The following is a 25554-nucleotide window of genomic DNA, read 5'->3' as shown; positions in this document are numbered from 1 at the left end:
TTGTAGAAAACATGTTGCTGTGAATGGCCTGATCACATTCCCTCCCTTCCTCAATCCGTTTAACTATTCCCATTGTATTTTAAACTTTTAACTTCTTCTGGTTTCATATTTGGTGAGAGAGGGAAACATGTCCGTTCCATCTTTCACCTGCTTAGTGCCCTGCAAAAATACCTCCTTCACAGCGGGGCTCATGAATGCTTTGCAAATTGAATATTTCCATTGGAGTGTTTTCTGAGGGAATGTTAAATACCTCCTTACACTCCCAGGAAGCCTGCTCTTGGGGATGTTGTTTAGAGGGCATTCTAATAGGTGGCAAGATAGCGACAGCTGTAGAATCGTGGAATTTTTTTTTTTTTTGAGCTACAGAAAAACTTGAATACCAGGAGTTGTGCACTATAATTTTTCACATGACTAATTGAAGACCCAGTGAAAGGAGTGAGTCACTCCATTATCCAACCAGAAAGTGACAGAGCCGTGCCTGGAAATTAGCCGTCTCCACCATCATCATGGCCATTTCTGATTCTCTCAGAAGCATTTGGAGACTTGACAAAGAAACCTTGGGGGATAGCTCCTGTGAACTTCTAAAGCAGAGCATGAATTGTGAAAACTGTGGCATCTACTGTGTAAGATATTTTACTATTTCATTGCAAATATTTATAAAGATAATATTACATTTTCAACGCTTTTTCATTTGTAAATACTAAACCTGATTTTCCTTAGCCATTTTTCTTAACTGAAAATACAGACTAGCATGCAGTTGTAACAGGTGTTCAATTTAAAGCCAGTACACATCAGTTCAAATTTTTTTTTTTTTAAATAAGTCCAATTTGAATCCCACAAACCTGGTGGAGAAAATCTGCCTCTAGGTATCAGGACACCAGAGCTGTATTTCCTGAGCTTTTGAAGAGGACTCGGTGGAGAGAAATCTGTGTTGGTCAGGGTGTAGTGGAAAAAGACATAGTTGCTCTATAATTTAAAAATGATTTTCACAAGTTTCCCAAACCTTGGGTGCACTTGGAATTCATCCTGTTGCGTTACTTGAGATATGGGTGCAATTTAAGGTTTTTCTGCAGTGGTTCTCTAGATCTCTGAGAGCCTTTATTTACTAACCCATCCTTTCCCCAGATTCCACATACCCACTTTATCATAGAGCACAACCATTGGATTTTAATCAAGAAAGGGGCATGATCTATTCTTTCACTTATTTATGTCTGAAGTAGAGCTTTTGTTTTTATTATCATTCTACCCACAGAAAATTTACTATTCTGGATCCAACTCTGCGGAGTGTCCGTCCATATTATTTGTAGGCTGTAAAAGGCCAGGCTGACTTGCATTCTGAACAATCTCACACACAGGCGGTAAACATTTACAATGAAAATCAAATGCTTTTCCCAAGAGAGGAACAGAGGATGCAGTTACCATGGCTTTGGAGTTAAACCAGAAATACTCCATGTTGGATACATTTCTAATATTCAGGATTGTACCCTCCTGATTTAGCAGCTCAAGGATGCAGAGGATCACTCACTGTTGGAGTGGCAGTGTGGCAGAGAAGCCCGGGGTGCGGATTCTGGGCCAGATGCATTGTGTTGGAATTCTCCTGGTGCTCAGAAGGTTGCTAACTCAGTCTCTGCCTCAGTTGCTACAACCCTGAGGTAGAGATAAAAACGGCATCCTTGGAGGGTTGCTTAGATAAAGAACTAGCTTATACCATGCCGTGTTATGGTTTAGACATGAGGTGTCCCCCAAAAGCTCATGCGTGAGACAATGTAAGAAAATTTAGAGGTGAAATGATTGGGTGATGAAAGTCTTAACCCAATCAGTGAATTAATCTCCTGATAGCAATTAATTGAGTGGTAACTGAAGGTGGTTAGGCTGTGGCTGGAGGAGGTGGGCCTTTGGAGGCATGCCTTAGGAAATGTCCCTGGAAAGTGGATCCTCTCTCTCTCTCTCTGCTTCCTGGTGCCATGTTCCCAACTGCCTTCCTCCTTCTTCTACCAATGATGTTCTGTCTCATCGTAGGCCTTGAGGAATGGAATGGCCATCTGTGGACTGAGACCCCCCTAAAATCATGATCTTCAAATAAACATTTTCTCCTCCAAAAGTGTTCTTGTTAGGTCTTTTGTCCCCAGTGGCAATAAAGCTGACTAAAAATTACCATGAAGCCAAGCAGCTGGCCCATCAAAGGGAAGGACCTGAATTCCTATGCAATGTAGGTCTGCCACAAGGTTAGGCCTATCGGGACTTTATCATCAATGCCTTGGGCATCTCATAGATCTGGGCTGAAAAGAAGAGCTCCTTGTATAAGACACAAAATCCATCTGTTTCCTTATTTGTAAAATGGCTCCAGGATCAGTGACTCCCTTGAGGTGACATCCTAGGAACCAGATCAGATCAAGCAGGTGTAGAACCCAGCCCAACACCTGGTGAACAGCAGGCAACCACACACTTGTGAATTATCCTCCTCCTGCCCTCAATTGCCCTGCTCATGAAACCCGCTGACTTCCCCAGTCACTGGGCACCTTCCCAACGAGCCAAAGACGAGCCTCCCTTAGCTTGAATTCTGGGAGGATCTGCCCCTAGCTCTGGTTGACTACAGACCCACAGTGCTGCTCTCTATCTGGAAGGACCCAGGACTGAGAGGCTTCAGTCTCAGGACAACAGAGGTCCCAGATTAGCTTTAATTTGCACTGATTTCCTTTTGCTCTAGGAGGGAACTGTGCCCATTTCCTGCTCTGGTCTTTCTGTCCTGTCCCTTCCTGTCCTGCCTGTCCCTCCCTCAGCCTCTGAAGGTAACGCTCTACCCCACTTCTGCTCTCTGGAGTGGATGCACGTGGCTCTTCCAGCTCTGGGCTGACTCACCAAACACCTGCTGCCTCTCCCTCCTCCTGGGGTCCTGAGGTTCCCTTCACCATCGCCACCGTCACTGGCTTTTGTCAATGCTCTCCCCTTGTGTCAATTGACTGGGCTGTGCCCTCTGGCCCCTGAGGTATGGGAGCCAGGATGGCAGGTCCCTCCTGGAGGCCTGATTATTTCTGGCAGTAATGTTAGCTTCCCTTTCACAGACCACGTGGCACCTACCAAATTAAGTTATTGCCACAATACAGGATAGAGGTCTCTGGAGACAAAGTTTATTCTATTTTACTGGCACTAAAATGACAAATAATAGGTCCAGTATGTAACCCAGAGCTGCTGAGCTGATTATTGTTTAATAATAACAACTAACAGTTCTCTAGCTGATTGTCATGCCTCACGCTCAGCACCTGGCACAATTTTTTTAAAAAAATTGAATATTAAAATAAGCTGATGATATAGACACTATCATTTTGCCTGCTTTTACAAAGAAAGCCATACTTGAAGCCTGCAGAAGTTAAATAAACAGGTAAAGATGAGACAGAAAGAAAGTAACAAAGTCGGGATTCAAAATCCCTGTTCTACCACAAAGGTTGGGACAAGGATGATGTCTATTTCCTAATTCTTGACCTACTATTTAAGGGATTAGGGATGTCTCTTGCTGGGGCTTCCTTATTGTTCTCAGAGCTGGGTGGGGGTGCTGGGCTTGGCTGGGCAGTGTCAGCCCTGGGTGCTCCAGGCAGGAAGGTGCACACTGGCAGACTACCTGGAGGGCCTCGGGCAGCCCTGGGGATGGCTACTGAGTGGAGATAGCTTGAGGGCACCCTGTTCCATAGGTCACCTACCCTGCGATCATGGAGGGACATCAGGACTCCAGAGCATCATGGGGTCAATTCCCTCTGCGGAGCTGTGTCCATGTGCTCCAGGGCATGCAGAACTACAAGATGCTTGAAAACCCAGGTGTCTTTGAACTCAACGGTCACTGGTCACTAGCCATACAGGGCTGTGTGTGGATTGTTGCACATAGTAGCCTCCTGAGAGCATAAGTCTGGCATTGGGAACTCCCTGTGGCACCCCCACAGGGATTGACTGCTTGATGCAGGTGCACCTCTCACTCGAGCTCTGCCAGAGATCCCACACAGCACCTCCGATGATGTGTGGCCTGTCAAGACTCCTCCCTTGAAACCTTATCCCTGACTTTGTCATACCCTCTTAAATTAGCCACCAGGGCCACTTGTCTTTTATATAGTTCCAGAAAACCCACGTGGAGTGAATCTATCAGGGGCTTCGTTTTCTGTAAATATTTCTGAGTATTTGTGCTTTGTTATCTACTAATTGCTTGAGATTGTAAGTCTGAGGGTGGCTTGGGTTATTCTGGGCAGGAAGAAGGACCCCTGAATGAGACACGGGCTGTCCTGTGCCCCTGCCCCCCCCCCATATCCAACATCACCTGAACAAAAATTGATCTCAAGTGTGTACGGCAGGACGTTTAAATCACCCTGGATGTTATTTTCTTTTTGTGTCATGTCTTCCACAGGCTGCTCTTGGGCAGATGACCCTGGTTGGCGACCACCGGGGATGGATGAGACTTTCTGAAGTCATTTTCATCTGAAGAGCACATTTACGGGCTAGAATCACCTACTGCCACTTTGCACAGCATGGCTGCAATGGCAGGGTGTTCTGTGTAGGCTGTGCTGACCAGGACAGGATCTAGAGAAGTCCAAGCTGAGAATAAGGCCCCAGAGGCCACCTGGGGACAGTTCTCCCTACACTTAGCCAACAACCTATTTCTCCTCTTTCCCAGGAATATTTCAATTTTCCCTCATCTTCTGCTTCTGTATGTTTTCAAAGACTTCAGATGGAGAGAGAGACCAAGTGGTGACATTTGCCAAACCCTGTGACAGTCTTCTTCTAAGAAAGAACAGTAGTAACCAAAATATGGAATCAAACTAGTCTATCAATGAAAAATCTGGTATATAAACACAATAGAATATCATTCAGCTATAAAAGAGAGTGATATCCTGTCATTTGGAGCAACATGCATAGAGTTGGAAGACATCATGTTAAGTGAAACTAGCCAGGCACAGAAAGACAAATACCATGAGTCCTCACTCATATGTGAAAGCTAAAATTTTGATCTCACTGATGTTGACAGCAGAAGAGTGGTTACTAAAAGCTGGGCAAGGAAAAGGTGGGAGGTTAGAGAGATGGCTAATGGATACAGGGATACTGTTGGAGGCGAAGAATAACTTCTGTTGTTCTATAGCACGGTAATTTGCTTTTATGTAATTATGATTGACAACTGATTGCATATTTCACAATAGCTAATCAGAGGATCTTGAATGTTCCAAATACAAGAAATAATGAATGTCTAAGATGATTGATGTGCTAAATACTATGAGTTGATCTCTACACATTGTGTTAATTAAATGTTTTTTTTAAACTTATAAATGAGAATACTGGAGAGAACAGGACAACAAGGAGTTAGACTCTCTTCTGCCATTCGGTGACGGTATGGCTTTGGTTCTCAATGCCACGTTTCCAACAGGGATGGTGGCAGCTGACACAGATGGTGCATTAGTCAGCTTTTCATCACTGTGAACAAAATGCCTGACAAGAAAAGCTTAGAGGAGGAAAAGTTTATTTTGGCTCATGGTTTCAGAGGTTCAGTCCATGGTTGGCTGACTCCCCTGCTCTGGGCCTGAGGAAGGCAGAACATCATGGCGGAACAGCATGGCAGAGGACAGCATCTCAGCTCATGGTAGCTGGGGGATAGAGAAAGAGCTTGTGAGGAGCCATGGACAGATTCTAAGATTGTTCCCTGAGTGCTGCTTCCCCCAGCCACACCTTACCTGCCTACAGTTCAGACCCAGTCGTCCATTTAATTTATTAATCCATCAAATGGATTAATTTACCAGTGAGAGTCCAGCTTTCACCATCTAATCCTTTCAACACTGAACATCCCTGCATTGCCTGACACACGAGCATTTCAGGGGACATTAAAGATCCAAACTATAACAGACGTCACAAGTTAGTTATGGAAGCCACTTGTCCTGTGGTTACTGAACTGACACTGCTGGTTGTTGGTCAGACCAAAATGTTCCCTGAGACCCCTCATGTTGGGGAATTCGATGTGTGCTTCTCTGGCAAATGTCTTCCTTCTGTCACTGAGGCTTTCAGGGCAGATGAGCAGGTAAATCTTATTTATTTCCACATGCTACTTCTCTTACACCTAATCCCTCATATTAGAGGCACCCCATTCGACAGTCAGAATGGAAAACACCTGGCAGTAGGAAAAGTTCAGCTTTTTCAACAGCTACCTTGGCCCCAGCCCATCAGGGACAGCATGGATCCTTCCCAAACTCCTGCCAGGACATTGTCTTGGCACCCCATGTATGATCACTGGGGGAAGGCAGGAGTTTCAGCTCTTCCCTGTTTTTCTAACCACGTCTTCCTGAGGGTAGCCAACTAGGTAGTGCTGACAATTTGATATGAGCTTTATATACAGTATCACATTTAAGGTGCCCAACAACTGCCTATTATCCTGGGTTGTACAGAGAAATAGAGAACATAGGCATGCATGCACACATATTTATTATGAGGAATTGGCTTGTGTAATTACGCAAGTGTGAGACTCTTAAAATCTCGAGGGTGAGTCTAAAAGTTGGATGCAGAGGAGATGGTATAGTTCCAATTTGTATCTGAAGGCAGGATAAAAGCAGGCATTCCGGTAAGAAGGCAGAGCGCGAAGAATTCTCTCTCACCTGGGGAAGGATTAGCCTTTTTGTTTCATTATGGTCTTCAACTGGTTGGAGGAGGCCCACCCCCGCCAGGGAGGACTATCTGCTTTACTCCATAAACCCATATAAATGATACCATACAGGAACACCCTCACAGACCCACCAGAATAACGAAGGACCAAATCTCTAAGCATCCCATAGTTCAGTCAAGTTGACACATAAAATTGACTGTTACGGACTCTATGAGAATGATATTTTTCTCACTTTACAGGGGAAAATGGCAAAGGGACAAGGAGATGAGCGGGTGAATCTCATTGTATGTTGGGGTTTTCTTTTCCACATTTTTTTTTGTCTTGTTCCTATTCCCTGGCATTAGAGGTGGGGGGGGGGGCAAATCACACAGATCCACACAGATGACTCCATTTCATAAATGTAAAATTTCAACCGTGACACTAACTGAACGGACGAATAGGCCGCAGTAGGTGAGTCCCCATCAGACAGAGCTACCTGGTCAAGAGACTAGGGAGAGGTCCCTGGCAGGCAGCAGTGGAACTGGGCTCTTAAGGTTGAGCAGGAGCTCACAGAGAGAAAGTGTGGGTTTGTAGGAAGAAACCCCTTCAGGGGCAACAAAGGCCCCAAGGAGAGAAGGAGCAGTGGCCAGAGAAGCCAGTGAGATGGGAGTAAGACAGACAAGTGGGGTTGGGAGGAAGAGGGCTGCAGAGAACCTCAGTGGACAGTCTCGTGGCATCTGCAGGTCACATGAGAGTTGTGTCCTTCATGTGGTCATCCCCAGAGCATCAGGATGCCTTTGTAGAGTGGTAAGGGAGGGGAGTGAGAAGAGAATCTACCCTGAGAAGCTCCCCCTGGCAGAAGAACTTACCAGGGTGTGGGGACATGTCCAGGCTCAGGGGGAAAGAGGCTTAGGTGCCTGCTGTGGTCCAGCAGAGAGATGCTGGTGGCTGGGACTTGAATGGCAGCAAAGAAATGGACAGAAATGGATGCCTTCAGGATGCTCTGACTTGGAGAGTGAGGGGAGGGAACAAAGGATCCCGACCATGTCCTGCCCCCAGGGGCAGAGAAGCTTGCAGTTAGCGAATCTTGAAGGTAGAGGCACTTCACAATGGACTCTGGTGGCCCTGCGCGAGGTGGTTGTCATTTGTGAACACTTATTTAAAAAAAAAAATGAGAGTGGATGCAAAGTTATCTCTGTGGCAATGTGCTTTTGAAATAGGCACAGTGGGCTACCCGGGGACATGCTTCTTCGGTGGGGGGTTGTCCAGTAGGGTTGGACTGCAGTTGGAAAGGAGAACAGATGAAGACTGGCTGATATACACCGGTGCCAGGAAAGACAGCATGAGTACAAACTAGCTGCTGTGGGGCATGGGGAGAGGGACAATTAATTCAGACATGAACCTTATACACAGAGGGAAAGCAACAGAAATAAAACGTAAACGGAATCGACAGCCGACCCTCAACAATAAATAATGCATATTGACGAATCATCTCCGTGCTGATCATTTCAGGGCCTCTTCCATGCCTGTGTGATGTCACCATGGAGAGTCACCGTTTGGAGCATGAGGGATAAGCCAATGCTCATTCTGCCATGAATTCATTTCTGTGGATGCCCAGTGTCCTAATTTTCTTATTTCTTGGTGGTGAGCCAGATTTTCTCCTCTCTGACGCTGAAGAGTTAAGGCATTTATCTTTTGGTAGTCAGGTATGAGTGTATATGGCGACGATAGCTCACTTCTTCCTGTTTATAAAACGGCAACAGAGAAAGCAATGCCCGCACAGCCTGCCGGTGAGATTGATGGGCACACCGGGGGCTGCGGCGACACGGGGAGCTCAGAATCCTTAATCTTCCAGCAGAGCCATGGGCTCCTTGGGTTTTCTGCATCGAGTGCACCGAATGTTCTAGCAGCAGCAGCCCTGTTAGCCTCTCAGGAGAGGCATTTGAATAAATGCTCTTGAACTCATGTAGTATATTTTATCTGTAAGGACGGAAGTACATAGTTCACCCTGACATCCTGCGTATTTCAAATAACTATCGATAAGCACTAAGCTGACATTTTTTGGGAGGATAATTTTCCAGTAGCTTAAAATAACATTTTAGAGGCTCTTTGTAATAGCGATGTGAAATTGGTCCAGGTATTATCCTTCTCCTTGTGAGAGATGGAAGCAATGGCCCCCAAGGAAAATGCCTTTGAGGAGATGTCCTCAGTGTCGCTTCACACACAATTTATAACACTCCTTCATATCAGAATGGCATGTTTGCATTTCCAAAGCCACTTAATAACTGCTAATGTGTTTCACTTAGGGAAAGGAGCAGGATGCCATTACTGTGCTTGCTAAAGACAGAAATTGGAGGTGGACTGGGTTGTGAGAGGAAAGGCAGGACAGATCTCGTGTCTTCCAGTCCCATAATTCCTCTCTCAGCCAGGAAACAGAAGGTAGAAGGGGAAGTAGCCAAACACACACATGCACACGCATATGTGCATTTGCTCTTGTGTGCGCTCTCTCTCTCTCTCTCTCTCTCTCTCTCTCTCTCTCTCTCTCTCCACAAACTAAGGCAGCTTCCGAAAGGGAGCTCTGGCTAGGGGACATCTCCAGGAAGCCCGGGACCAGAGGAAATCTGTCCATGCCCTCTGAGAGGTATTGGAAAAGGATATTTAATCATGAGAACTTGGTTAAATAAGAGCAGGACTTCACACAGGAGGAGGTTTGAATCTTGCTAGTTAAACATCACAGAAAACCCAACCTGCAGCAATGAAGGCGGAGCCAGGGTGATTTAATCTTACTGTGGATGGAACTGCGTGCCTTGCAGTAGTTGTTAGTATTACAAGTTTGGTATTTCCTTTCTGTACACCTACTTTTAGAATAATTTTAATATAATGTACATTTTATACGTACATATACACAGATTATCTAATGTAAACTCCATTACTTAAAGTCAACAGGTACACATCACACGTACAATTTAGGATAACTAAATTCCATAGTGACGATGGACTCTAGAGCACTTTCTACCCTTTTATTCGTAACATTCACCCAGAGAGACGAAAATGGCAGCACAGGAAGTTTACCTAAGTGGACCAAGGTTGTGTTGGTAACATTAGTTGACTTAGGATTTAACAACTCCAGACTTATTTGACTTAAAAGTTTGAGCTCTTAATTACCATTTCAAAAACAATGCTTCATCCGTCTTCATAGTAAAACATTGCTGTCAGTTTATCTCATTATTTATTTTTCTGGTGAAAAATCACGTTCTAATGCCTTGATAATTTTTCATTGTATGAATGGACTAAATCTCATGTAAATATTCTAACATTTTGAGCCTTTTTTCCTCCCTTCTACCTGTTAGGTGTCCCTGTAAAGGGTCTCTGCCGTGCAACAAGGGCTCCAAATGCCCTTTCTGGATATGGACCCCTGATAGGAATCCACAGACCCAGGTGTTTTGAACAGCTGGCCCAGATACGCAGCAGAGCCGCTGGCTACATTCTTGCTGCTAAAGTCCTGCCAAGGCAAAACCCAGGGGTATGCAAGCACTGAAATAAAGGCCTCGGACTCACCAGAGATTCCCCCATTGTTTTCTGATAAGCCAGTGGCAGAAGAATTCACACGTGGACTTCCCGACAAAGAGCACTTCTCCTTTTCCACACTCCTTCATATTTAATATTTAATGTCACTTTCCAATTTCCTCATGCCTCCCAACCACTGGGACTGGAGATTGAATTCAGGATCTATCTTTTTAAATAAATGTATTGTTTTAGTTGTAGATGGACAAAATACTTATTATTTTATCTATTTATGTGGTGCTGAGGATTCAACCCAGTGCCTTACATGCGCTAGGCAAGTGCTTTACTGCTGGTTCACAGCCACAGCCCGAAACCAGGATCTTGAACCTACTAGGCAAGTACTGTACTACGGAGCTACATCCCCAGCCCTTCAACGTGAATTCTGAATCTGACCAGTGTCTACTGCCTTATCACATAGTGGGAAATATGCATCCAGAGATTCCTTGCAAAGAACTGTTTTACACAATTGTTGGGACTAAAGAGGCAAGTTAGAAATCTATAGAGCGACCATGGGCAAGATCTGCTTTTCATGGGGGGTGGGGTGTGTGTGTGACTGCTTTCTTCTTCAGAAGTTCTCACCTCTGGTCTTAATGCTCTTCAGCTGACTGACTCCGGTCATCCAGATGATCTAATGTAAACTCCATTACTTAAAGTCAACAGATTATGAATTTTAATCACACTACAAAAATACCATTACAGCTATAGGTTCGTGTTTCCTTGAGTAATGGGACAACAGTGTAGCCATGATGACAGACCCAAAGAATAAATAAAATCTAACCATCACCACCATAACACCTTAGTCCAACTCAATCCAAGCCAGCAGCCCTGTCATCTGGACAGTCTGGAGCTAACTGAGCTTCCCGCCTCCACACTTAGACACACACCATCTATTCTCCTTTCAGTGAGCCACAATGTCTTATTGATCTGACTCTACCTTCCTCTCACTTTACCATTTGCTAACTCGGTGTCTGCCACCTTGGGACAGTTCTGCTGCTTTGTAAACATGCCAAGGATACTAGAGATCCGTGCTTTGTCCCTGCTGTCCCCCTGGTCTTCCTACAGATAAAGTCCCATGACTGACTCCCTCACTTAATTCAGGTCTTGGCTCAGAATCATTTCCTGAAAGTAATGAATTAGTATACACATGTTAATTAGAAACATGTACTAGTGTGGCTCTGTCTGAATTTGAAGCAACAACGCCACTTTCTAGTTGTGTGCCCTCAGACAGGTGGCTGAGCTTACACACCCACCTTGAACAATTGTGAGGATTTAGTGTTTTAATATATATAAAAAGAACAAAGTCAGCCTTAGCTCGACTCCCTGGACATTTTTCCTGAAGTGGCATCCTAGCACAGTAGTCCACATCCCTTGTTTTGTGTCCCCTCATTGTCCTCTGTATTGAGTTGCAATCCAAGGTTTCTATACATTATTGGTTTTCTATGAGCCCTCCATGAAGACAGGAGCTTCATCTAGGGAGTTATTCTCTCTCCATTGCATAGAGCAGTTCTTGGTTTAAACGTTTCCTGAATGTATACAGGAAGAAAAGACTGCAAAACTATATTTAGCAAATTGCATTACTTACGACTTTAAATGAAGCTGCAGGTAATGCAATATATAGAGCATTTCTTCTCTAAATGAAGTCATAGGTAATGCAATATGCCTAGCATTTCTTCTCTAACCTTTAAAATCCAGCATTCCACTTAGCAATCTCCAGCTCAACACTTCCTGGCTTCTGATCTTCGGCCCACTAGGAGCCCCCAGATTCCTGATTTGCACTGGTTCTGATTTATGCATCTACATAGTTACCCACCAACCTACCCACAGTGCTCCAGCCCATTTGTCTGGAGCAGATGCCTGTCTCTTCCTCTTCCAAAGTGTGGTTCAGAATTCTTCCTAACAGTAACCTTCTTCTAAGCCTTCTTCTGAGTCTGCAAAGCACTAAGTTATTCTGTACTTGACTGCTCTGGGTTCCTTAGTATAAAATTTGATATCCTGCACTTTGTAAGGTCTTGTATTTTCTTATTTCCATAGTCTAATCTGGTGAAGCATATTGAGAACAATGTCCATGTTTCTTGGTATGTGGGTCTTTAGATGGTAGATTCTCAATGCTTCTCCAAAAACTCAAGTGCCTGACCTTTCATGTGCTTTAAGCAATATTATGCATCTTATGTTCATTTTATAGGGTTCCTGTTCTTCTGATTATTTAGCATCCATATCTTTTGGATGATATTTTTGAGAGTAACATAAAAATTCCAAGTAATTAAACTTATCTCATTTCAAAAATATACCTATTGACTGACAAAGTGAAGTTATCCTATCAGTGGATCCATAGTGTAAGTAATTTATTCCAAAACTATTTCCTTAATGAAAACAGTTTCTATAAAACTAATATATTAGTAATACATTGTCTAAATTTGTGTAAACAAAAATCCTTTATATCGATGATCTGAACATTAAAAAAGGTTAAGTAGGATATTTCTTGGTTCATATTCATATTTTTTTTTACCATTTCTTAGGTGCATCTTTCATGATGTCTAGCTCATATTTTCTAATTCTTGTTTCTAAATATTATTTTTAAAGTAAAAGTACCTGCATTCTGCCTCAAAATTGAATTTCATGGTTAATAAATGAAAATTTGCATGTTTAAGTGATGCATTTCTATAAATCATAATATTTTTAAATCTGGGGGAAAACTGTAAGTGCTTAGTCACTGCATGAAACAAAACAAATCCTGCTAAATGGAGCATTTCCTCAACTCTATTTGTTTCACGTTGAAGCAAATAAATATTTCAGCCCAAATAATTTCATAGGCTCTGGCTTTTGCCTTCATATACAGCATATTTTTTCCTGTCAAACATGTTTTATAAGCAAAATTTGTCAACAAGTTGTTTTTATTGATGATCATTTTGAATGTTTCATCAAATTTACATGGTTCACCAAATCACAGGCTTTCTCAATAGAGTTCCAAGAAGAATATAAAAATTTATCCAGTTATAAATAGTAACAAGGGATTCTCTAGGTCAATGGAAAAAGTCCAGAAGTAAATCTTTTTTTTTCTATGGGGGGGATGGGAGGTGTACCTTGGATTGAACTCAGGGGCACTCAATCACTGAGCCACATCCCCAGCCCTTTTTTGTACTTTATTTAGAGACAGGTTCTCACTGAGTTGCTTAGCACCTTGCCGTTGCTGAGGCTGACTTTGAACTCATGATCCTCCTGTCTCAGCCTCCCAAGCTGCTGGGATTACAGGTGTGCACCACCACTGGTTCAGAAGTAAATCTCATATACCATTTTAGCTGTCATCTGTCAGGAGGTTTGAGTGTTCCCTTTATTTTGCGAGAAGAAATATGCATCATAATCATTCTCTTTGCAAATTTTATGTCAATAATTGCAAGCTTTTGAGGGTTTCCAAAGCTTCAGAAGGTGTGGTACATTGTTACTTGTAAACTTGTACCATGTGGTTGAATTAAAGTTGACTTCTCATCCATAGGTTTCTTAGTTTATTAAGTAAATGGCATTTACCAACGTGCTGTGCTCCACCCAAATTTCAATTGCATCATCACTACAAAATTAAATAACGTTTTCCTCGAAATAGAATTTTGGTACATTTTAAATAACATCTGTAATGATGACAGGTATTTTATCTTCCACCAAAATAAATGACCCCAATTTTAAATTTGATTTCAATTACTACATGGAAAAATAGACCATTTGTTGAAATGTCTTAACAAATAATTTTGCCTTGAAAACATGTGATAGCCCCAATATAAAATGACATCACTTACCTTTTGAGGAGTGGCTGCCAATACTCCAAATATTACTGTTCTTATTATGTCACAAATGGAACTTCCACATTAATAATAGCTGCTTCACTTTTTCTATATGTGCACAAAAGTTTGGCATTAATACTAAGCAGAATTAATTAAGACAGTGAATTGATTTTAATGAAAAGTCTCGCATTTTCTGCAACTAAATGTGGATTGGTTACTTTGGGCAGACTCAAAAATAATGACTTTGAAGTAGATGCTGATGCTTCTTAGCAAATTGGTGCCTCCTGGTTTTTCCGTGGTTGAAGAAATCTAGAGACTATGCCCACGGGTCATCACATTTCTTGATGTTTTAAAATTAACTGTGTATTTTAAAGCTCAGAGGTGTCAAAGGTTTATTTTATACTAAAACAGAAAAGCATTAAAACACCGAAGTGAAAGAGATTTACACACACAGTGATTTACACACACAGTAAAAGACAAAACATCTGTAGCCAGAGGATTCACATTATTGCATATTTCCAACGTTACCTCACATACCTAACTCGTAATTATGTGCCGACCCTGACATCTTCTGAGATTTCCCCTGCTCCTGTGTCCGGTGGCCTAGCTGCTTATGGTCCTTGGGACAGCAATCTGGACACCAAGTGACCAGCAATAGCGAGGAGCTCTGCTGTTCCTGCTGCCGGAGACTTGACAGGGTCACTGTCCCTGGATGTTCCAGTCACAGAGCACTTAATTTTATCAGTGAGTGCCCACAAGCTGTCTTTGAAAGGGAGGTGTTAATTACCCTGTGTCTGTGAAGTGCTTGGAAAAGAAAGAGAGGTCACAGCTAATTGTCTTGTGGATTTAACCATGGGCTTTCTGCGTGGGTAAGTGCTGTGTTTTCCTGCACCTGGGACTCAGACCCTCCCTTTGCAGGCTCTGGAAGAAGCCAAGAGGAAAACTAGGCTCTCCCAAATCCAGCTCGGTTTATGGAATGCAAGTATTAAAATCATACTTTATTAAAATATGAGAAGTCCAGGACGAATGCCAAGTCAGACAGGACCAGACAGTATGTTGTGACAGCAGGGATAGATCAGGACACATGGCCACTCTATCTCCGAGGATAAAACTATCCGTAAGAAAATTTACAGATCTATGCAGAACCGTAAATTAATTGCCTATAAGTAATGGTAACTCTTATTATGTTGGCTTAGCCCATAGCTCTAATTTGAACAATCATCCGTTTCTCAAATACAGATACCATCCTTATTTCAGGAAAGGGCAAAGCAATTTTTATATTGTATACCTTTCATTCCCTTATTGGCTAAGCTTACACACCTACCTTATACAATTGTGAGGACTGTTCACTGAGGTCAACCTTACTAGGCACCTCTCTCCAGTCCCTGCTTATGGCCCTTTCAAACTTCCAAGCCAGTAAAGGCCTCTGGAATCCTGATTCTGTTTGCATTCTCACCTCTGCTACCAGTCAGTCAATTCTGCCTTTAAATGGCTTCATCTGGAAAAGCTCCCTTTTGAGGAACTGAAAGTCAACTAACTAGTGATCTTAATTACAGCTGAAAAGTCCTATTTGCTATGTAATGTGGCAGTCATGGTTGTAATCTATTCACAGCCTCAGGAATTAGGGTAGGAAATCTCAGGGGCCATCACAGAATTCTACTTACTACATGCAATTACATTCATCTGTCACCAAATGCATTCCATCCTGGGATCCCTGATACCAGGCTGCTTTTTTAAAGTTTGGAAGGTGTTAAGTACGTCTGTTACCTTGTGATGATGGTATCCTAGGTATTTGCAAGTGTTCAAAATCATCAAATTGTATACCTTACATACATGCAGTTATTTCTATATCAATTGTACCTCAATAAAGTTGCTAGAAACAAAATAATAGTTTGCATACAGTTCAGTCCATCCCTTGTGGTATACAAAGGCATAGAGTTGTGTATCCAGCACCACACCAAACCTTTCTTCTCCCTTATCTGTGGTTTGCTTCTGTATTATAATGACTTCTGTAAAACAGCACGAGTCATATGGACATGTCCAGTTGGACTCAGAGGGCATTACTATAGTCTAGAAAATATGAAGTGATTTTTAAATCTCATCTGCAAAAAGGTTTCTACCACCAGGCTCATTTGTTTCCTAAGAGTCAGTAGCAATTCACATTTTGGTTTGCAGGGGCTCAGCTGAAATTCCAAATACTTCCTTACAGGCTATAAAACAGCAAAAGAACATTTTATGATCTTCAGGTGATCCCTCCAAAGAATATCACTTGAATTAAAAATTAATTATGAAGTTCTCTGAGACAAAAAATTTCAAAAACATGAATTAGTTAAACAATTAAATGATCATTTTTTTTACAACTTTATAAGTGCAATTTAAATGATTTAATTCTAATAATTAAGGGAAGACATTGTACAAAGCAGAATATTTTCCATGACAACTTTGAAAAAATAAAATTAAGATTTATTGGATATGCATAATTTATAGTTTATTTAGACAAAATTGTACTTTGCCCATAAAGATTTATCTTTGTCATCATGCAAATGAATGATAAAAATGTACCTTATGCAACTTTTGTACTCAAATATATTGCTAAGCCAAACATGTCATTTAAGCATGATCTTTCAGAGATACTGTATATATATTTTAAATGTATGTGTACACATACAAAAAAGAACAAATGACAAAGCAACATAGATGAAAAAGTGCTACCTTAGTGGAAATACCTTATGGACTTGAACAAAGTGTTTTTCATTGTGAGGATTTTAAAACATTTGTATGATGAAAAAGTACCTAGGAAAATCTGTATAGAATAGAGTGTAAATATAAATTTTGAAGCAATATTCATGATTGAGGGCAAAATAATTTTCTGAAAAGAAAAATATTTCCCTCTCTAAGAAGCTTATTATTATAATCATGCTTCAGATGTTAGAAAATAAGGCACAAAAACACACTTAGGCGAAGTCATTTTCATGATGCATTAAGTTAATAGCAAGATTTGCATCCGATTTTTCCTTCTCTTCCTAGTTAAATTCAATTCTTACTGGAATTTGCTTTCTTTGGGAGGGTAGGGAGGCTAAAATGTTTTACAACACCCACACACAATATACATGTAGAGAAAAAAGAAGCATTTGTATAGAAGTTAACGCTTTTTGGAGCTAATGAGTCACAAATTACACCACATAGTTACTAAAACACCTAGTCCCAGTTGACTTGTGAAAAGATTCACTTCTTTGCATAGACAGAAAAATGTTTCAGCAATTGATAAAGACTGAGCATGCCTGGAACTATGTCACCTTCCCTGTTTGCTTTATTGAAGAATGAAGAGCTCACTTTAAACCTCACTCTGAGAGAAGTGAAACCAGCAAGCCAACTTAACCCAATTTAAGCCCCTGCAATTTTAAAAAGGGAAACTTTGAATTCCCCTTTCTCTCTCTGGAGCCCTTGCCCAATTCTTCCCAGTAGGTGCACCTAAATAGGAACACTGATAATCGTCAGTCGTTTCATCTTTAAAGATTTTTTTTTCCAGTTTAGTCTGAATTTCCTTTATTGTGTTCATATGCCAGTAATTTATTCTGAAATGATCTCTTGAAGGAAATTGAACAGACAAGAATGTCCAACAGGGAAGGAGGCCCGACCAATGAAAGATCTGCTTTTGAGTTGGTTTTCTCTTTATGGAGAGCTATTGAGAATCTGCCTCAAAATTTTTAGCCAAGAGGCAGTTCCAGAAATATCTATCTGTGGGCACCAAGGTCATTAACATTATGCCAGCATTTTAGGTGGTGGGAATATGAAGGTGAATCTGATATTTACAGGTATCCTTGGAGGTGGGTGCTCAGGTGAAAAGGAAGGAGAGCACCTGAGACCAGGTATTGTGGGATTGCACCTGTACAAAGCATCTATCCAGCAGGTAGTTTATGGTGTAAGGCAGCAGAAGGGGGTATACAGAAAGCATCTCTTGCAATAAGACTTGGGAAGCATCCCAATTTGGTCCTCAGAATCCCCTGGATGACAGTAGAGCACTGGTCTAGCATGTGCAAAATCCTGGGTTCAATCCCCAGGGCTGCAAAAATAGAAAGAAAAATCTGTTGGAAGACAGAGTCCCATGCCCAACAAATCTGTCAGCAGGTCTGGAATAGCAACTGGTTAATGCTAATGCTACTGGTCAGATGATGATCCTTTGAGAACTCCTGGCTTGGGAATCCCAAATTATTTTTATTTTTGAAGTAACCTTCAAAAATAAATCAAGGAAAACCAGTTACTATGGTTTTAAGAACTTAAGGAGGAAATAACCCAGGTAAAAAATAATATGGAAAATAACAGATACAGGGTAGAAAGTAGCTTGTTGAAGCACTAAAGGGGAAGAAGTTAAATAAGGTGACATTTAGATAGGCTTGTAAGCAAGCCAGGGAAACCTGGGATGATTAAAACTAAAGTTTCCAACATCCAGTTTTCCTTTATCCCTTTATCCATTCACTTCTCTTCTGTTTGCTCTTCAGCTCACCCAGGTAGAAAAGAAATAGGTCACCATCCCATTTTACATGTTTTATATTTTGGGGTTGATATAGGTTTTACATGTTATGTTTTGATATACATATAAGGTTTATAATTAAAGCAGATGGAAATATCAAAATCAAAATAAAATTAATGGTACTCAAGTGTTGTCTTATCGGTTGGCTCAAAATCCTCCCAATTCAGTATCCAGCTGTTTCTCTTGAGTGCAAAATTTAGAAGCTTAAGTCATTTGTGGTGGTGTAATGTAAATTATAAGAGAAGAAATTATAGTCTACTGCCTTTTCAGGGTGTTGGACCTTAGCGGGATGCATAATTCATAGAAAAGTACTGTGTAAAGGAATATGGAGTAACCTTCAAAAATAAATCAAGGAAAACCAGTTACTAATCTACAGAGGCGTTTGGAGGAAGGCAATGTGAAGGGAAACAGGGCATCATTTTACATAGCCTAATGCCATCCCTGATGAAAGTTACCCAGGGCTACCTAGCACCCGTGGAACAGAAAATATTTACACCCGATTATCTGCTGTATGGAAAGAAATCAGCCACACATTGATAAATGAATTGAGCAAAGAAAGTCTTATATTAAGCAGATATATTTTACTTTGATTGTAAAATTCAGCCAGAAGGGGAAGAACAGGAAGAAGACAAGCTTAGCAGCTCATAGAACCAGGTATCTATAGGGCTGAAACCACCCCGTGTCCACTTCGTCAATGAGCAACTACCAGGCAGCCTAGTGTTTTGGATAAGGGACATCTCCATACAATAATGGTAACCGATGCTCCAAAAAACTACCTGTTTAAGGAAGATTGTGGTTTAGAGAGACGTGTGTATGTGTGTGTGTGTGTGTGTGTGTGTGTGTGTTAACTTCTGGTGAAGTTTATATATTTTTGAAATGTTTGCTTCAATGCCAACCCAGAATTTATTTAAATTTTACTCTATTTGTGAAAACATAAAATGGCAGCAAATGGAATTTTTCAAATTTCCAGTTTGCTCATTTACTGATGAGTTTCTTTGAAAGCTGGTAAATAGACCAGATTACAGGAAGTTAAGAAGGATATGGACATTACACCTCAGGCTTATACTGTGTCCCAAGGAAAATATTTCCTACTATCATGTAAAACACTGGGCTTGGCTTTGATTTGTATGAGAGCACACTCATGGCTTGCTTCTAATTACTATGACCACTGGATAAATGGAAGGAATGGACATAGCCTTGCCTCCTAGCTAGGTCCACCAGAATCTTCTGTGGAGATAAGGGAGACAGTCCACAGGAGAACCCACATACTCACCCCCCACATTGCTCTTTCAGCATTCAGAACTCCATTATCAGAGGAAGGAATAAGGGAGTAGGGAAGCTCTACTTCCTGGTCAGTTTGTTCCCTACTCAGCCTTCCATGGACCAAGGTGGTAATAAATGATTTCCATCTTCCACAAAGCTGACCTTAAATGCAGGTAGTTGGTTTGGAAGGAGATGCCAGGAAGCACTGTCAGGAGTCAGAAAGGAGGAAGAGAAAGGTAGGAAGCCACTAAACGGTATGTTTATGGAGTGATCTTCCACTGGGCCACGGACACTGTGTCCTGTTTGGGGACAGATCTCAAATTTATCCAAACAAGGCACAATGAAGACGAGATATTTATCCTCCAACTCCTCTCTACCTTCTTCTTTGCCACTTTCATTTGGTCTTCCATGAAGGGGCCAAGAGCAATTCTCCAGGCAGAGTCAACAGACACCTTCCTATGTACTCTAGTTGCTAATGCCAAGGGGGCGTGGACAGGGCCCACACAGCATTTGCCATGTGGACATGGGGTTTATGGTAACTTGGTTTATGGAGGCTCTCTTGATAATTACACTTTCTTTAAGGGTCGACTTGAACCACAGGAATAATGAGGATCACAAACAAGCAACCTTACCAGTAATATCACCCCACCCCCCATCCCCAGGCAGCATCTGGGGACAAAGGTTGGATTTTAAGAGGAGCTTCCTGCACTGATCCTAAAGGTTGGACTTATCTCCAACTTATCTAACCTTCCGTGAATGTGAATTCCATAGAGAAAGATAGACAGCCGTAAAGCCTTCGTGGACTTTAGGGCTGATTGTAGAAATTAGAGTGTGATCTGCCAAGTGATTTGTTCATTTTAATTGCATCGATTCAGCTCTTGTCAATGGAACAGACCTCCCGAAAATAAACCTCTTGAAAAGAACTTGAAGGAGTGTGGATGAAGAGGGTCTCATGCACTTTATGAGTCAGGCTCTCTCTGGATACCCATCAATTAGAGGTGAAGGCAATAAAAGGGAAAATTTGCCCCATCTGGTTCTACATAAAACTCCCCAAGAGCTTTGACAGAAAGTCTTCCCTGCAAAGCGAGGGCCGACCTCTGGGGAGGCATTTGTTTTTCAGCCTCGTTGAAATGCCTTTTCCTTTTAGGGATGTTATTTCAGTAAAGCCAGATGAGATGTACTTGCTATTTTTATAAGATTTTAAAGGCTTAAGCAGGGCAAATATGTCTCTTCAAGCTGCCTTCTGCAAAAAGCCTGGTGCTAAGGCAGTTTTATGTCCCATAAAGAGTAACATTAGCCTCATGGAGAGACAGGCGATTTCTGAAAACCTTAAGGATGGTTCCTTAGTATCAGATTAGGATAAGGAAGATTTTTATTATTTCTCTATTTTTAAAAAACTACCAATATAAAATAAATCATATTTTGACCATGCTACTTTTCCACTATTTGGTCAAGCAAAACACAAGTTGACTTACAAACTTGTGTTCTTAGATTAAAAAAAAAATAAATTTTGTTGTCCTTGAACATAGGTTATAATCTCCAGCACATATTCATTTATTCTGCCACCAAAATCCTTATGTGATTTCCATTTCCCAATCACCCAGCAGTTGACAGCAGCAGCCCTGTGACTGGGATTCTAGCTGCTCCACTATTTTTTTTTCCACATTTAATCTGTGCTACTCACTCCATCAGGATATATCAACAAAATAAGTTTTGATCATGCAAAGCATTTTTTTTTCCTTTTGGTAATTTTGAAATGGCTTCCAATGGTCACTTGAAATTCAGGAAATTGTTCACAGCAGATTTCTCTCATTATCCTAATTTTCCAAGTTTTCTCCCATTCTCTGCATTATTCTATTTACATAACAAATCATGACATGTACACTTGTTCTCTCTCTCTCTCTGAGCATGTTGGAGACAGCATTTGAATAAAGACATATCTATATTTGGCACCTCTGTCACACACAGACATGCAGGGACACAAACATGCCCTCTCCATTTTCTTCTAAATGTTGCTCAAGATTTGACCACACCTGACACTGAGTCTCAGAGACCCCTGGATAATAATGTCAGCACTGTCACCAATTGATTGTGCAAATTATGAGAAATTACTGAGAAAGGCTTGATCTCCATGTGCTCAAATCTTACCACCAGTAAAGGGAAGGAGATGAAAGAATTGCTTCCTAAGGTGGAATCCATCCCAAACCTTTTATGACTTGCATTACAATAAGAAATCTTGTTTTGATGAATGGTACTGGCTGGAGTCTCTCCAGTCCCTCCCAGCATTGCAGTGATTGCTTAGTGTCCAGCTGTTTATACTCAGTTAATATCCGTCTTCGTCACTTAGTCCCACTATTAAATTGCAAGCTCCTGGAGTTTCCAAGTTCAGTGGCATTCAGGATATGTGCAAATCATTAGCACATGCAAGAACTTCCCCACACATTTTGGTTATGTTTCTAATAGATTTCTACGTACTGAGAAATAAAGTAAGAACGATTATCATTTCCAATGACTGGCTGGAAAAGCATGAACTTGCATTTTTCAAATGTGCAATCTTCCTACCTTTCCCACAACAATTGCTAAATTTAGATCCCAGCCCCACTCCCTGTGCACTGCAGCCCTTTGCCAGATCCTCTTAAGTTTATGCGCCCCCACTGAGCTGCATGGTGGTACGCTGGGAGCTAAGTTCTCCTCTTTCACTTCTCTGCCATATTTTACTTTGAAAAATTCCACATCATACAGCAGTGCCCAATGTGATCATTAAATAAAACTGTAATTAAGGTGACATCGGCAGTTTCAGTAATTAGAGTCTTGCTGTAACCGTAAGAGTAAAAATAACATTCCCTGGCGCTGCGACGGGGCAGCTGTGGACTCATGCTGATAATGTACCTTGGCAATTTAACATGACTAATTGTATGAGCTCTTCTTCGCAGGGGATTGTGTTAATCTTCAAAAGTTCTCTCTCCACAGTGTCCCAGGGCTGCTGCTTCTCTCTGGCTTAGGAATGGTCCCCACATCCAGCTTCCTCATTCTCAACTGAGGTTGATGGAACTCATTCCTGTAGCTGTCTCCACAGGGGCCAATTCTGATTTTCTAATTGTGACAGGGCTCAAACAGGCAGCCATGGGCTGGGACCGCTGGGTAGGGCTTCCTGTCTCAGTGGAATTTTTACGTGTGTTGGTCCCAAATAGTCCAATTACAATGTTGGTGATGGTTCCCAAATCAGATCATCTAGCCAAAGTACCAGAAAGTGTCTTTTTTGGCAATTATTATGAACCTGTCTAGGTACTATTCTCTAAAAACATTAGAGTTGATACTACTGCTAATTTACATTTAGAATTAATTTTAGGGGGTTTAGCTTCTTGTATTTAATATTTACATGTATTTTACAATTAAATCTTGATTAAAATCATTCCTCATTTCCTTGATTCTACTATGTATGTATAAATCTATGAGTGTTTATATGTGTATATATATAATGTGTGTACTTGCAGATATATAAATATGTATATACATATACAGTTTCAGATTAACAGTACCTATATTTTTGCCACTAAGATTATTAAAAATGATTTAAAATTTCTTAATTTTGCTTTTTACTGGGCTGTTAAGAAATTATCCTGGTAATTGGGCTTATCTGTTTCACTTTGTTTTTGACTTTTAGGGAATAAGTTACTTGGAGACAGTTTGATCCCTTCAGACTTGATTTTCTGTTAGGTGGGACAACAGTAGTGTTTATTAAAAAGCTAATTTTATCCCATCATGGAGCTCAACCCCCTCCAATTCAATATTGATGCAATTAGCTTATATACTACTATGCTCTTCTTTCTACGTATTGTGCCTTTTTCATTTCTATCAATGTTTTTATTCCCATCAATAATACATTCCAATTAATGATACTTTTATTGCTATAAACAATGTTTCTTCAAATCTCCTAAAACAAGTAAGTGGTCAACACCACTCCTTGCAATAGGTAATGGTGAATAATATATAAGAGTGTTCTAAATTTGCATTTCTCTTACCTTGAATAACCACCATTTGCATGCAGTGTGTGACCTATGTATGGCTCTTGATCATTTTTTCTCTTAGAATCTTCTCTGTTTTTAAGTGCTGTTTACATATTAGGGATATTAAAACTCTGGCATGATATAAATTGAAAACATTTTCCCATTATTCATTTTTGTCTTTTTATTTGTTCTTGTATCTTTATCACAGGACTATTTTTACATGGTCTAATGCTTTGATTTTTTTCTTTTCTCCTACTGTTTCTTGATTGAGTCATATTTAAGCAATGTCCTTTCTACAACTGGCTTATGGCAGATTGGATCCATGCTCCTCCTAATATTTGTATGCTTTCATTTTATCTTTATCCACACTGATAAGAGATTATCCCCACATCATTTTTTTTAAAGAGTAAGTCTTTTCTTTATTGCTTTGATATGAAGCCTTTATCATATATTAAATTTTCACATTGTTTAGCAACTTGGGAAATATCCTTTTGCTACTTTGCAACATCAAAATAAAAGTAAACATTAATCTAATGACATTAATCTAGCAAGGCCTAGAATTGATTATATGGATAAACTGTGGCTTATTTTATTTGTGTATATAAGAAAGATTTCAGGAAAATCAAGGGTTAATCAGTCAAACAAGTAATATTCAAATCCAATATTCATAAAATGATATATATCATTATTATGGTTATTAGGCAGTATAGTGCTATTAAGTAGGGTTTTACTGAAATCTAGGTCTTCAAATAGCATGATGAAATTGGAATACTATAGGTATTCAATTCTTCAGCCTGAACCTTTCCAAAGGTTCTGAAGTATAAAAGGTGATATATATATATTTTTAATTTAGCTTATGACCAAAATCTTCAATTTTTTTTAAAGGAAAGCTCATTATTGGATCCACTTTGCTAATCTTCACGAGATAACTTGAAGGCATAAAACTTGTGTCAGATGTTGGATTTGGAGGGAACATTCTCAGATCTCTTGCTCCCTGGCTGCTGGCTCTGCAGGGCTGTAATCTGCTTGCCTCGTGACTGCAGTCTTAAGTTTTTCCTTAGACTCTGTAAGGTAATGTCATCCTTTGAAGAGTTCTGAATTTGCATATTTAAATTCCAAGTGAGATAATATTTTTTTCTTTTTCAACTTGGATTTTTAAAAAGCACTTATTTATTTATTACTGAGTCTGAAGGAACAGACATCTTCACTTGTGCTGTGAGCATCAGGGAAGGACAATGGGCTTGCTTTTGAAATGACTCCTTTTGCCATTTGTCTAACTCCTACTCACCCTTACACCTTTGGCTCAAGTGTCATTTCCCCGGTGCAGGCTCCTCCCCAGGGGTTTTCTGACCACCATTCAATGCACACTCAAAGCATCCCTGTTTGTCCCCATCAGAGCAACGGCCTTGCTTTAGTGAAAGGCTCCCTTTTGGTACCTTTGCCTGTTCATTCCTTGAAGCCGGGGGTGATGTTTTAGTCAAATGTATGTCTTATACTGATGCTTTATCACAGTGCGTGGTAGAAGAGATGCAGGATAGCACAATAATCTGTCTTTGGGATTTCTTTTTTTTTAAACGTGTAACCAAGTATCAAAGAAGTATGCCACTGACACATCATCATCGCATTTTAGCGTGTCCTTTGGCATTTGCTACGTTACAAATAATTACTTGATTCCTATGTTATTACTTGCATTGTTTCTCTGAAGCCAGAGGTTTTTATCTATACCACCATCCAAAATGCTCGTCAATGCTTAAGATCTGTTTGGTATATAATAAACTCGAGTGATACCCTAATCAGAATGCCCTATTGCTGAGGTCT

This window comes from Spermophilus citellus (assembly GCF_964194105.1).
Source record: "Spermophilus citellus genome assembly, chromosome: 18".
NCBI classification, from domain to species: Eukaryota; Metazoa; Chordata; class Mammalia; order Rodentia; family Sciuridae; genus Spermophilus; species Spermophilus citellus.
The sequence above is the reverse complement of the archived record's forward strand: the minus strand, read 5'-3'. Positions refer to the sequence as shown.